Raw genomic sequence first — 16485 nt, 5'->3', positions numbered from 1 at the left:
ACGGAATATATCAGTATGTACGCCTCATAGTGGACCCTAGAAGCTAGAAAAATCCTCCCATAGGGCTAGTATAGTAAAAACCCAACCATTGGGGTCATTTACACCAAATCTGGCATTATAAAAGGGCCTCATTTGGGCACCCCCTCTTCCCATACGAATTTGCCCTAGAAGAAAGGAAGGGAGAAAGAGAGAAAGAGAACAAAAGGAGAAAAGAGGAGAAAGAGAGAGGGAGAGCTTGGAAGCATAAGCGTTTGTGTACCTTCACCCTCTCATCTCCCCTATAGCAACATCGTCCTTCATTGGTGTCGATTCGACGACGATTGAAGGTAAGTATGGAGTTATGTTTGTAGGTTTAGATCTTGGGTTAAGTTCCTTCCAATTCTTACAAGTTTATATACTTATTTAGGCATTTCAACAATGATTTCCTAATACCTTAACCCTACGGGCACCGTGGATCGAGCGGTTTGTCACAAGGTACGGACTATTATCCTCAGGTGGCCTAGCACCAATTTTACTATGAGTTTAATGATTATGAGTGTTAGGATGATGTGCTTGAGTAACCTATATAGAGAACATAGCCAAGACCCTACATGATAGATCCCCCTAAATTCCATGAAATGATTAAATGTTGTTTATTTGTTCTTCAACATATTAGGTTTAATTTTCGTATGGCATGTTCATCCCATATATGATTTTAGTATAACATTCCTTGTAGCATGTATGATTGCATAGAATCCTAGTTGTGTATATTGGTGCTTGCATAAATCCTTGTTGTATGTTTGTGCTAGCATTAATCCTTGTTGTATGTTTGTGCTATGAATGATGTATAACTCTTGATCTTTTCAGTAACCCATCACAACACACATGCACATTAATTTTGTATTTTTATTAGTAGATGCATTGTAGAAAAATCTAGATTTTATGTTTAATGTATGAGAACATGACTTCACTTGTGTAGAAGATGAATCCTAAATTGTTGAAATATTATTGAATGTCATCAAACCCCTAAGTTGGTTAAGGAGCTGAGGTGGGAGGAGGTGGTCCCGTTGGTAGGACCATCCTGCAGCTAAACTAGTGGGTTTGGGCGGATGCGAATAGGCAACAGTAGTTGGACTACATGAGTCGTTTGTAATCTATGTCGTCCGTCACGTACTCGCCTGGACTTGCACGGTCTAGTTCACTTACTGACCAACCATGTTTATTAACCATGTCTACTCAAGTCTGTATGGAACCTGGAATACCCTTCAACCACTAAAGCTTATTGATAACCATTTGAAATCGATCCACTGACTCGAGAGCTGGGCATGGTGGAATGAGGCACTATGTCTAAGTTGTCGGCCTATGCTGGGGTGACGAGCCTCCCCGTAGTGACCGCGAGCGATCCCTCTTCTCAACACTCCCTATGTGCTTGAAATCAGGGATGGAGAACCTGATGGGATCAAGGATCACAGGGTATTGGCCTCGCATGTTGAGGGGCCTTGGCCTTACAACCAGTTGAGGGCAATGATACGTGGGGTGTACCAGTTTTCCCAATATGCTGGATGAACGAAATTAATTAAAAACTCGGCTAATACGATCACGATCGCATCGCACTAATTAGGTTGGCGACTTAGCAGTTGAGGTCAGAATGAGGGAGTGTTGGTCATGCGTGATCGTTAGACGAAGTCGCTCGAGGGAGTGTTGTTGCGAAGTCATGCATCATATCATAATACATGCATATGCATTAACAAGACTGGTTAGGGATCTGTGAAGATATGTTTTTCATTAAATTTGTCATATAATTGATGCTTGTTGTAACTTAAGGCTAATAGTAACCACTGAGTTAGCTACTTACTCTCACTCTGGGACGGTGTTTTAAAACACCAACCAGATCCTTTACTAGATGCAGGTGAGGCGGAGCTCGACAAGCCGAGAAAGGTGAGCAAGGATAGGGAAGAGGAGTTTCCTTGCTTCAAGACTTTCGGTGGATCCTTTTAGTTTGAGTTCGGGCTACTGCGGGGTATGGACCAAGGCCCTAGTCGCTTTGGGTCATGTATGGGTTAGACTAGTTCCCTATTTAGATGATTTTGGATTCGTGGTTTGGATATTTTTATATTTAGTAGCAATTGATACTGCTTTATGACGTACTTATGCTTCATGCCTTGCTAAATCCTCCATTGTTTATGAGATCATCCAAATGTAATCAAAATATGAAGCTCATTAGGGCACCTATGGCACCTGGGAATTCGGGAGCTGAGTTCTTACACGGCCCTTGTAAACTCGGGGTGTTACAATACATCACACCAGGCCTCATCATATGGGCCTCACATACATCAAATGGGTCACAATACATGGGCTTCATATACATCAAATGGGCCACGTCCCATGGGCCCCGAATACATCACAATGGGCCACAACCCATGGGCCTAAAACACATTACAATGGGCCTCTCATACGGGTCCAATACACATCGCATTAAGATGGGACCCACACTATATTTTCATTTTTTTTATATCTACACCATACATCTATTTTTAGAGATCATTTAGAGCATTACCCAAAAATATGAATCATATCAAAAGATCATCTAGACCATACCACAAATAGCAGTGGAGATAATGATTTCCACTATTAACAGTTCATAAGGCCCACCATAACATTTATTTTCCATTCAATCTGTTCACAAGGTCACAAAGACCTAAATTAGAGGGAAAACCAATTTCATATTGATCTCAAACTTCTGTGACCCCAAACGGGTGTCAATGATGGAAGTTCAATCCTTCACTGTTTTTGCGGTGTGGTCCACCTGATAGACGGTGTGGATATAGAACATATACAGCAATGGTGGGTCCCACCATCTGGACGGTGTGGATAAGACCCATACATCAGGTGGGATTCCCACCGTCCCAAGTAGTGGACGGTGCAGATGCACTACATACATTACAACAAGCCCCACATGGCACCGTCCAGATGAATAGTGCTGATATAGAATACATGCATTAAAGGTAGGTCTCGCCCATCCAATGAATGGACGGTGGGGATGAAACCCACAGAACTTGTAACATCAATACAACAGCTATACTGCTGGTGTGAGGTATACCAGACAATCCACACCCCACACGTGTGAGGTATACTAGCCAATCCTCACCCCACACGTGTGAGGATATAAAATACATACATTTGGTGGGTCCCCAACGAATGGATGGACGGATTGGATGTAACACTTACCTCGTAGTGGGACCAAAGAATTTACTAGCGTCATCAGCAGCAGCTGCTGCTGCTCGTGTGGCTTACTGGCCCACCGTCCAGATGGACGGTTGGGATATAATACATAGGGCATGGTGGCCCACAACCACGTGCAGACCGCTGGAAGGTCTGAATGAAATAAATGGACAACGTTGGTAAAACACATGCATGCAGGTGGGTCCCACATGGATATGGCTCACCCGTATGGATCAGTTGACACTTGTGTCTTCCTCTCAACTAGCCCTGTCTAGACGGATAGGCAGCAAAGGCAGGCCCCACGTATGGACGGTGGAGATTAAACTCGTACATCATAGTGAGGTCTACGTATGTGGGTTGCTCAGATAGGATCAAGCCGATATTTGTGATTTCCTTCGTCTAGGCCCACCTGAAAATGGGCAGCAAGGTGGGCCCCCGGATGGACAGCGGCGTGGTCCACGTGGTAAACGGCATGGATAAAAAAAAATACATCATGGTGGGCCACAAGATGGAAAAGAGAGATAGAGAGAGAGCGTGATGATGGAGGGCTCCGCCACTATGAGTCCTCCTAGGATTACAGCATATACATCAAGATGGGTCACAAATGGGATCCATACCATCAATCGGTAGGCCCCACTTGGTTCATCACAAAATTGCAATCCAACCCTACAAAATATCCACCGATGGTCTTCTTCTTTAGCTCCTTGGACTCCTTAGGTCCTAGGCTTTCTCTTTAAGGGTGGATGGTGAGATGAGGGGGTAGGAAGTGGGCCTTGATCTTTTCTCTCCTTAAAGCTTTTCTCTCATGGAAGTTAGGGAAATGATGAAGGGAATGAGAGATGAGAGGGTGTTGTAAGAGAGATGGGATGGGAAGAGTGGATGTTGTAAGAAAATGACATGGAAGGTATGAGCTTGGTTAAATTTTAGATGAGAGAAGGATGGGTGGAGAGAGAGAGAGTTGACTTTGGGTAAGGCTTGTATAAGAGGGATGGATTTTGTACTTGATTTGTGATTGATTAATTGATTGATGGGTTGTAAAGATTCTCTCGAAATTCGCAACGCGCGCTATTTTCCTTGAAATAAACGCGAGCCCAAAACTCCTGGCCTGGGTATTGCATCGGCGTGCGAGACGCGGCGTTGGAATTGCGGTGATGGCGCGGTCGCTAGGGTACAAGTTTCGAGTCAAGTCGATATAGTTATACATGATGCCACTTAGAGTGGCATGCAAACGTCGATTACAGGTCGTGGGTTGCCAAAATTCGACCGGGAGGATCGGGGAAGCCTGCGGAACGGTACGGTCTAGGATATGGGCCTTACAGCTCTCCTCTCCTAATAAAAATTTTGTCCTTAAAATTAACACAATCATCGCAATTAGACATAACTCATAAGGAAGAGGAAGCATAACATCATCATATAAAATTGGAGACAACATACAAGATACAATATATAATTAATCATTAAAGAGATGAGGATAAGGCTCTCAAATCTCGGCCTCGCGCTCCCAAGATGCCTCATCAACAGAATGGTGACCCCACTGCACCTTCACCAAGGGAATATACCTTGGTCCGGAGGACCTACTCCTTCTAATTAAGGTTACGAACTAGCTATTCAATGTAAGAAGCATCCTCACGAACCTCCAGCGGCTGCCAATCAATCACTGGAATGGTGTCTGACCCATACTTCCTCAACATAAATACATGAAAAACGTTGTAGACGTCAAACAATTGAGATGATAAGGCAAGCCGATAGGCCACGGCGCCAACCCGCCCAGTGATCTAGAAAGGTCTTATGAATCTAGGGGCAAGCTTGCCCTTCACTCCAAATCGAACTACGCCCTTCATGGGCGAGACCTTGAGATACACTATCCCCTACTGCAAACTTCAAGGGACGGCACCAACGATCAGCAAAACTCTTCTACCAGCTCTGAGCTGTGTGCATCCTCTGCCTTATGATATCGATGGCCTCTGATGTCTACCTCACAAGCTCGGGACCTAGGAGACGCTGCTCTCCAACCTCGGTCCAATAACTTGGTGATCTACATGGTTTGTCATATAGTGCCTCAAAAGGAGTCATGTCAATGGTTGCCTGATAGATGTTATTGTATGTGAACTCATCCAATCGCAGATGCTCATCCCAACTACCCCTAAAGTCAATCACGTAGACCCGAAGTATATCCTCAAGGATCTGGTTGACCCTCTCGGTCTGCCCATCAGTCTGCGGATGATATGCGGTGCTGAGCTATAAAATAGACCCCATCGCTCTCTGAAAGCTCTCCCAAAACTGAGACATGAACCTCAGGTCTCGGTTAAAAATAATATAGAATGGAACATTGTAATGCCCTGAAAATCGGGGGATCGAGCAGGAGTCCAACTCCCGAGTTCTAACGCATCAATTATACAATATGGAAAGGAATGATTTAATGTTATCCGTGTTAGTGCATTAGACATGAGTGAGATTATACCAAAACAGCATATCATACTCCAGAGACAGTTAAATTTCACAAAAGGAAGACTATGATAAATATATATCAAGCATATAAGTGGTAGTGCGTCTCCGGAGTATAATCATGTTCCAGGTTAAACAATTACATGTATCATTTCAGATTACAAAATATCAAAAGATGTAGGTCCGTCTACATCATGAAATCCCTGTAGCCCCGACGATCAGAATGCGTCCTACATGAACTTGCCTGAATACTGCATATACGAGAACTCCTCATCGACATCAAAATTAGGCTCCGCCTCATAAGCTGCGCCGTCATTTGCAACTAAGACAGAGTCTAGTTGGCGTTTTAAAACACAATCCTAGAACGCGGGAGTGAGTGATCAACTCAGTGGAACTATAAGGTAAATGTTAACATGTTATCAATTCAGTCAAGCAATAATGATAACGCAGTACAACAATCATGTCCTATATTACTTTTGTTAATGCAAGCATAGTATATGATAATGATGCATGCCCTCGCCTACACTCCCTCAGCAACTTCATCTCATGTTCGCGCATGTCATCCTCCCGAAACGTGGGCTTCTTCGCCAAAATACATGCAATGCGGTGCATGATCGTGTTAGCCAATACTTAATTAAGCATATCCATACAATAAGATTGGGAAGCTAAGACACCTCACTTTATATCATTTACCCAAACAATGATCTATCTAGGGTCGTCAATCTTAGTTAAATCACATATGATAGTAGTTCTAAGTTGCTACGGAGAGACTCGTTACCGTCAGCGCAGGCCTAATTTATACTCAAGGTTACCACGAAAAGGCTCGTCACCTTAACGTAGTCCTAGTCTATACTCGAGGTTACTACGGGCTCGTCACCTGATCGTAGGCCGACAGCTTGAATACAGTGTCCCATACCACCGTATTCAGCTCACGAGTTTGGGTTGCTCACTGGTCACTACGGGGAGACTCGTCGCCCCAGGGTAGGCCGACAGCTCGACCACGGTGTCCCATACTACCATGCCCAGCTCATGAGTCTTAACGGATCGAGGTACCAAGGTTAAACGGGCTTTTCCACTGGTAAGTTGATACCTTAGATTCAAGCAGTAGCGCCCATACATGGTGAACATACATTAGACAAATCGGGTTACTTGACAAGCTCGACTAATATGAGCGTACGTTGAATTAGTCGATATGGAGCGCATACACACCCCTCGTGGCCTAACCACTGTCGGTAATCACTGTATGACTCGGATTCATCGGACGTATCCGTCGTGGCTAAAACAGCTTGGCCACCGACAGTGAACCGTTACCGATTGCCTGGACTACATCGTAGCCCCAATCACACTTCAAGCAATGGCATTCACATGTGATCGTTAAAGACAGCACGTGACAACCATTTCAGATATAAATCTCATATAAGCATTTTAACGAATACATAGAGTACATGTTATCATACATAGGCATTCTATACATAAATCACGTAGTAGCAAGATAAATTACATAAAGGAAACTGTAACTATAGATAAGGGAGTTGAGAATCCTATCTCCACACCCTCATTAAATACATCACATAAAGCATTTTCTCATTCAGGCATTTTATTGAACACTTAGACTATACGTATTACATACACGTAATAAGTTAGTTAAAACACATACTATAGCAAATCCTTCCACATAGGAGTTGCCACACATACAACCATCATGTGTTCCCAAACGTCCATCACAACAAGCACAAATCATAATTCCATATCCATTCGGACATTTAATATGTGTACTCGAGTCTTGGTACAGATTTTTTCGAGATGTTACAAACGCCATACAATTTCATAATCTCCTCGATGAATAATCTGGCAAGCCGGTCCAAAGACCAAGTCGCACGAATCGCGAGAAAATGCACCGACTTCGTCAAATGATCCACGACAACCCAAATGGCGTCATGACCACGCTGAGTCCTCGGTAAGCCCATAATAAAATTTGTTGACACGTGCTCCCACTTCCACATCGGGATGCTTAATGGCTGCAATGGACCAGGGGGTCTCTGATGATTGGCCTTGACACGCTGGCATATGTCACACTCGGCCACAAAATCGGTGATCTGGTACTTTATCTCCGCCTAAAAATACTGTCGCCTCATATCTCAATACATCTTTGTCGAGCCAGGGTGGATAGAAAACCACGATCGATGTGCCTCGATCATAAGATCTCTGCGCAACTCAGGAATATCCGGGACATAATCGGACTTTGATGCGAAGTCCACTATCAGAACCAATCTGCCAATCTGACTAACTCTCAGATGTTGCCTCTACTCGGTAACCCTGTAATGATTCGTCTACCTGCTGAGCATCAATCACCCATGCGATAAGAGAATGTTGAATCGACAAGCTCGATAACTGCACAATGGAAGACCGCAAGCCGATCTCGAAGTCAAACGCTGACACATCCTCAAGCATCTTCCACTCCTGAATCATCATGTGTGCCACCAGGCCTCGTGACTGACGGCTAAGAGTATCCTCCACCACATTTGCCTTGTCTGGGTGGTACTGGAGATCAAAATCATAATCCTTCGAGAGCTCCATCTAACGCCTCTGCCTTATGTTCAGCTCGGACTGAGAGAATAGGTACTTCAAGCTCTTGTGGTCAGAGAAGAGCTCAAACCTAACCCCATAGAGATAGTGCTTCCACACCTTCAGTACAAAGACGACTGCTTTCAGCTCTAAATCATGCGTGGGGTAGTTCAGCTCATGGACCTTGAGCTGACGAGATGCATAAGCCACTGGCCTCCCTTGCTGCATCAGGACAACACCCAAACCAATATGCGAGGCATCGGTAAATACAACGAATCCATCACTCCCAGAGGGAAGAGTGAGGACAAGAGCGGACGTGAGGCAATCCTTTAGCTTCATAAATGATCGCTCATATGCATCGCTCCAAACAAACTCTGCCCCCCTTCCGAGTCAATATGGTCAACGGGGCTGCAATACGAGAGAAGTCCTCAATGAAACGCCGATAGTAGCCTACCAAACCAAGAAAACTGCGGATCTTTAACACATTCATGGGCTAGCCCCACTAACGCACTGCTTCAACTTTTGAGGGGTCCACTGCGACGCCCTCCCTCGTCACCTTATGACTAAGGAACTTCACCTCCTCTTGCTAGAACTCGCACTTTTTCAGCTTCGCATACGGCTGGTGGGCACGGAGGGTCTACAATGCAACTCTAAATGCTGCAGATGCTCCTCACGGGTCCTTGAATATATCAGAATGTCGTCGATGAATATCATAACAAACTAATTTAATATGGACGGAAGACCTCGTTCATCAACTGTATGAATATTATGGACGCATTGGTCAGTACGAAGGACATGACCTAGAACTCAAAATGACCATAGCGCATACTGAATAGAAGACCTCGTTCATCAACTGCATGAATACTGTGGGCGCATTGGTCAGTCTGAAAGACGCGACCTGGAACTCAAAATGACCATAGCACATCTTAAATGTTATCTTCGGGATGTCCTCCTCTCGGACCCGAATCTGATGATAACCGGACCACAGGTCAATCTTTGAAAAGAACTGTGCACCCTATAGCTAATCAAATAAATCATTTATTCTCAGGACCGGGTACTTGTTCTTAATCGTGACCCGGTTGAGCTCGCGGTGATCCACGTAGAGCCTCAACGAGCCATTATTCTTCCTGACTAAGAGTACCGGCTCTCCCCAAGGCAAATTGCTCTGACGAATGAATCTCAACTCAGGCAACTCGTCCAACTGCCGTTGCAGCTCTCGCAACTCCATCGATGCTATATGATACGGGGCCTTCGAGATAGGTGCAGTATCGGACACAAAATCAATCTGGAACTCAATATGCTGGTCTAGCGATAATCTCGAAATCTCCTGAAACACATCGAGAAAATCGCAGACCACTGGCAACTGATCGATACACAAGGCAAAAGTCTCCTCAACGGCATATGACAATAGGTAGGAAAGATGCTCTCCTCTGTGCTCTTCTACAAACTGGAATTGTGGCATACCAGGTATTATTTAGAACGTGACTATCCTTACGGAGCAGTCCAATATGGCATGGTACTCGGCAAGCCAATCCATACCCAAGATGACATCAAAATCTAACATCAGTAATACAAAAAAGTCAACAAGTAAGAAAATCTCTCCCACCAACATGGGGCAAGATGAACAGAAGCGGCCTAACACTATAGTCTTCCCCAAGGGCATCGATACGGTCAACCCCTTACGAGCAGACTCTGTCGGCCATCCAGTAGAACGGTAGAATCCCTCAGACATAAAAGAATGCGAAGCACCGAAATCAAACAAAACTTGTGCAATGCATGCGGAGACGAGAAGGATACCCTCAACGAATCCTCTAGATGATGCGGGTCCTTCTGAGCCTTTTAGAACTTAGCCTAAGCTGGCTGGGGAGGTGCCTATCCCCTATGAGAGTGCTGCTGTTATTGCTGTCGGTGAGGCGGTCGAAACTGCTACCTCTACTGCTAAGGTCTCGGAGGCTGGTGCTGATACTGCTGCTGAGGGGGCCTCAGTGGTGGGAGCTGCTGTTGCTACTATTGAAGAGGCTGCTGAAGTGCTCTCAGCTGCTAATGCTGCGGTCGAGGACACTCCCACCTATGGTGTTCTATCCTACCGCATCCATAACAAGCATCGGAAAGCTGCTCTGAGGTAGTGCTGGGGGTGCCTCTGGTGCTGCTAGTGCTCTGGCAGCTGAGTGGCCTGTGCGCCTCTACTATTGACGACGTTGCTACTACTGGGAGCTACCGGAGGGGGCTTGCCTCTTCCAATCTCTCCTCTGATCACGATCACTCTGCGTGCTGGCCCACTCAGTCTCATAAATTTAAGCCCTCCGTACTACCGCCTAAAAAGTCAAGAGCTCGTGCCCAACAACACGGCCTCCAAGACCGTAACGCAAGCCGCTCTCAAAACGGCAGGCCTTCCGCTCCTCATCATCAACCAAATACGGTGCAAACCTCAATAGCACCACGAAACGAGCTGCATACTGTGCCACAAACATGTCTCCTTGCACCAAGGTCTCGAACTCTAACACTCACTGCCGATGAATGTGGTCGGGGAAGTACTACTGGTCGAATCGGTCAATGAAATCCTCCTATGTCCAAATGAAATCAAGCCCTGTAACACGCATAACGAAAGTCCACCAGTGCTCGACCTCACCTTGGAGAAGAAATACAACTAACTAAACTCGCTGCTGGGTCGTACATGCCATCGTATCAAAAATCTTCTCCACCTCGGAGCACCATCTCTCGGCTGCTGTTGAGTTTGGATCACCCTGGAAATACGAGGGATCGAGTTATCGGAACTTTTGAAGAAGGGCACTCGCACGCTCCTGATCTGCCTGGGCTGACGAAATAATGGGGTGTCTGCCCTTCCCCTGAAGGGCGGCCGTCACAGCCTTCAATATCTGCTATAACTGGAACGCACTCACGGATACGGTCAGATCCGCACCGATCTCGGATGGAGGAACGACATCCTCAGGCTGGAGAGCAAGGATTTCTAGTGGTGGAGTGGGATTGTAGGTGATAGAGTGGGAGTCACAGGTGGTAGAGCGAGAGTCGCTCGGGTCGCTCTCCCGGGTGGCATGTCTATCAACCTTGAGAACTCTCGAAGGCACGCACGTTAAGTGTCTATAACAAAAAATCGTTAAATTATTCAAACTCGTGACCTAATTGTCCTAAGATCATAGTAGACATGTGATATTGTTCTTAGTTATTCTTAAGTTATGCTCTGATACCAACTTCTATTACGCCTTAAACTTGAAAATCGGGCTCACAAAATTCTTGATCACCGAATCCGACGCCAATAGCCTCCGTAGTACCCCATTCTCAGCTCCCAAAACTCATATATTAGGTTTCGATTCTGGGATCCTACAAGGAGAATTTTCAACATCAATTTGATTCTTAATAAACATAATCATAAGTATAACCCACGCACAATAACCAAGACACCATCATAAAATTCACTGTGATAAAAAACTTTAAGGTACAATGCGTATAAAGGAAAATACAATACAGAATCGAAAGCGCTAGAAGTCCGACGCATGCTCCAATCTCAATGCTGTTGCGGCGTCCTAGCGTCACCTACACGCAACAGTCGTGCATAAGCTTATAGAAAGCTTAGAGGGTGGTGAGAGTGTGTGCGCAATATAAGCGTGCTTAGAATGCAATATTAGAGTAATGTGGAATATGCTGGCGAATCCATGAATACTATCAGCTGTACCAAGACAATACGATGCAAGGCATGAATTCTATTGGCCATATCAAGGCCATACGATGTAGGGCATGAATGCAATCGGCCACACCAAGGCCATGCGATGCAAGATGCAACTCAAGCATACCAATCCTCATCCGAATCTATATATTAATGAAGCTCATCACTAGAGCATCAAATATCGGTACAGATCTCACTCTGAATAATCACTGGGGTCTATTACACTCTAAGCCAGCTTGCTGCCCCTATTCGAGCGCACAACTGGGTAAGTGAAAGAGACCTCACTATCCGCCTGCCAATATCAGGCCCGGCTCGTCGATAGCGGACCTATTCCTCAAGCTGGTCAAACTCAACCTAGATATTGCCCCCTCACTCAGGCGGGTAAGGTCATACCCTTTACAACCCACCATGACACGGTGAAAGACGTGACCTACTGGTATATGACCCTCGTGCGCTCATGTATAAACTCGGTCTTGACATTAGAGTCATCCTCTATTACTATCGGTTTAAGAATTTGCACCCAGGGGCATCTATGGCACCCCGATGCTAATAACAATATTTTCGGTATCTAATCCGGTCGTCCACAATATGGCTGTGGAGGCTATGACCCTGATGTCACTAGATTGTATAATAACCACATCACACAATGCAAGATGCATGAGTCATACAATCCATTCATGCATCATTCCTGTGCATACCGTGAACTCATGAGGGACAACGCCGCCTATTAGGGAGTCCTATAAATAACTTGCCAGAAGGCATATGTAATGGTCAACTCATCTCATCACAAGCATGCAGATGATGCGTATGTACATGTATCATGATGCTATGGTGTCACATACTCATAATCGGTATCAATAATTGACCTATATGCAAGGCGGGGTCCATACATGAACAGCCGATCTAAACCATAATATAAAGATCGACCATCGGCCTTGGATATATCAAATCCAATAGCACAGAGCCATCCGTCTACGACGATGATGGACCATGCGATATCAATGGAGCCCAATGATTTAGGTTAACCCATTTAGAGAATGATGAGAATGGGCCTAACAAGGCCTAAGGGAAGGTCACAATGTGGACATTTAACCATCATTATCCATCAATGTGAACATTTAACTAACATTGCTCCCAAGGAGTGGCCCATATAGAGCCAAACGTATAGTGGGCCCATGGCCTCGCACAAGGGCCTAATATACATCGTTATGGGCCTCACTCATGGGCCTAATACAAATCATGATGGGCCTCACTCATGGGCCTCATATATATCACATCGGGCCTCATCATATGTGCCTCACATACCTCAAAGGGGTCGTAATACATAGGCCTCATATACATCAAATGGGCCACCTCCCATGGACCCTGAATACATCACAATGGGCCACAACCCATGGGCCCCAAATGCATCATAGATTAGCATCATAGATTCTTACGCTTATGTTATCACAATATAACATCATAGATTCTTACGCAATTCCATAATCGCTTAGCATTCTCTTCATTCATACTAGTTGAGTGCATGCATACCTGCAACGATATATTCAGCCTCAGTAGTGGAGAGCGATACGGAACTTTGTTCTTACTTAGCCAGGAAACTAGACAGTTCCTGACATAAAAATAACCATCACTAGTTGATTTACGATCATCAATGTTACCAGCTTAATCAGCATCCATGTAACCAGCTAATTGCACACTAGTATCATGTGGATATCAGAGACCAAGATTAACTGAACTAGCGACATATCACAAAATTTGCTTAACAACAATCAAGTGGGACTCTTTAGGGTCCGATTGATATCTGGCATAAATTCTAACGCTAAAAGCAATATCAGGTCAACTCGCAGTTAAATAAAGTAAACTTTCTATCATACTACGAGATAACTTAGGATCCACACTCTTACCTATTAAATCCTTAGAGAGTTTCAAAGTGGTAGTCATTGGAGTATCAAAAATTTTTCCACTCTCAAATCCAAACCTTTTAACTAAGTTCAGAGCATATTTGGTTTGAGAGCTGAAGAATCCATCAGGAAGCTGTTTGACTTGCGACCCTAGGAAATAATTTAGTTCTCCAACCATGCTTAGTTCGAATTTGGATTTCATTAAGATCTGCAAACTTGACAGTCATGTTAGTACAGGTAGATCCATAGATAATGTCATCAACATAGATTTGCACAATTAAAATATGATCTTCATGTTTCTTAACAAATAATGTTTTATCTACACTCCCCATAACAAACTCATGACTCAACAAGAATTTAGTTAATTTCTTGTACTATGCCCTGGGAGCCTGTTTCAAACCATAGAGTGCCTAAACATGATTAACATACTTAGGGTCTTCAAAATCCTTTGGTTGTTCAACGAATACTTCATGCAAATCACCGTTTAAAAATGCATTCCCAACATCCATTTGATATATTTTGAATTTTTAAAAGCACGCAATGGATATAAACAGTCTGATTGATTCAAGACGAGCTACTAGGGCAAATGTTTCATCATAATCAATACCTTCAATTTGAGTGTACCCTTATACAACCAGCCTAGCCTTGTTTCTAAATATATTACCAAATTCATCAGACTTATTCTTGAAAATTCATTTTATTTCGATAATATGTTTATCAGTTGGTCTTGGAACTAAATACTAAACATCATTTCTTAAAAACTGATTGAGCTCTTCTTGCATAGCTACAATCCAGTTTTCATCAGTAAGGGCCTCTTTTACGTTAGCCGGTTCCATCTGAGATATAAAGCACACGTAGTTACACATATCTTCTAATTGTTTACGAGTGCGTACACCAGTGAGGGAATTTTCAAGGATTTGATCAGTAAGATGATCTTTATTTGATCGTAGTTCAATGTTATTTTGATTAGATGAAGTCTAGTTTATCAATTAGAAGAACTTCATCATCTTTTGAAGACATGTGTATTCAAATGATCATCAATGACCACATTAATAGATTCTTGTATTACACCGGTCCTCTTGTTAAGTGCCCGATATGCTCGACTATTCAGAGCATACCCTAAAAATATCCCTTCATCACTTTTGGTATCAAATTTACCCAGATGTTCTCGGTCACGCAAGATATAGCATTTACTGCCGAAAGCTCGAAGTATTTGACAGAAGGCTTCTTATTAAACCACGTCTCATAATCTGTTTTATTATTATATTTTCTAATATAAACACGGTTACAGTATGCCAAAATCGTAGATTTGCGACGGAACCAAATAAACGACAAATTTCGTCTGTTGTTGTTTACTGGGTCTTTTTTCCCAACAGAATCCGTCATTTAATCTTTGACTTTGATGGATAGGGTCCGTCGTAAAAAATTAAAAAATTCGTCGCTAAAATTCGGAAAAAACTACTAGAATTATTCGTCAGTTAAAATATTTGCGACGGATAAGGTCCGTCGTTAATAAGAGGAGCGACGGACCTCAAATCCGTCGTCCATTGTCAACTTGCTTAAAAATTAGCAAATTTTTTATAAAAAAAAATCTGTAAATTTAAAAAAAATATCGTCAAATTTTTATTTATTTATTATTATTATTTTTTTAATCCTACACCTGATAGTCATTCAAAAATAATTCACACGAATGTTTAATAAGAATCCTATTCACAAAATTGGCAACAATCAATTCAATAAAGAGGAAATGGCCTCAAGTGGAGCTAACCCAAACAACTAAAAGTCTAAGCCATCCTATTCATGAATACAATTACATGCGTATGCACGGTGGGTTTCACACAAGTACACATGAAATAAAATTATGAATGAATAAAATTAAAAGATTGACAAAGAACAAAAATCATTTTAGTACTCCAACAAAACCATAGAGCTCACCTTTTTTAGCTTCTTATTCGAGGCTGAAATAGAGCGCCTACAAGAAAAATAGAGGGTCCTATCACTTATTGGGTGGATCCCATGTCAACTATAATGGACTACCAATCCAAAACACCATCTGAGTCAACAATCAACTCACCCATTACCAGGAAAAAATGCTTGCGTTAGGTACAAGAGCCAATATGACCATGGATTTCTTTCTGCTGCAGGTAAAAACAACCAACACTGATTTGCTACAATAGAGAACTATCAATGTCATCTCTATTTCTAGAGGGGCAAGAACACGTGGAGTGAAACAATGGAACAAAATGAAGCTGAAATTCAGGTAAATGCTAGGAGCAAACCTGGTTGGGCACCGAGTTCAATCACATGCAACTTCGATGTAATCTGTCCTGCATTGGTAGTCTTCGATGCAAAGCAAATACGATAGGGTTTTCATTTCCAGCAACCTTTGTACAGCATACAATAAAGTAATTAGAGGATGACAAGCAAATAACAACAAAAAATTAAATGGCAACTAACCAGTATATAAGAAATGGCAAGGCTAAGTTGAGAGTTTTAGTGAGTGTTAGGTTGCTGGTTTCTATATTTCTCGGCTTCAGTAATTTCCTGGTTATTACAAAGAAAACATGTTTGGTTTACACTTTTTTGTTGGTTTTTACATTCCCCAGGAATTCCATTCCCTAGATTTTACTCAAAAACTTGCCCCAGCTTTTACCAGAAGTTTGAAACCATATAAGAGTTGGAAAGCATGCA

Source organism: Magnolia sinica, chromosome 8 (assembly GCF_029962835.1).
Source record: "Magnolia sinica isolate HGM2019 chromosome 8, MsV1, whole genome shotgun sequence".
Classification (NCBI taxonomy): Eukaryota; Viridiplantae; Streptophyta; class Magnoliopsida; order Magnoliales; family Magnoliaceae; genus Magnolia; species Magnolia sinica.
The sequence above is the reverse complement of the archived record's forward strand: the minus strand, read 5'-3'. Positions refer to the sequence as shown.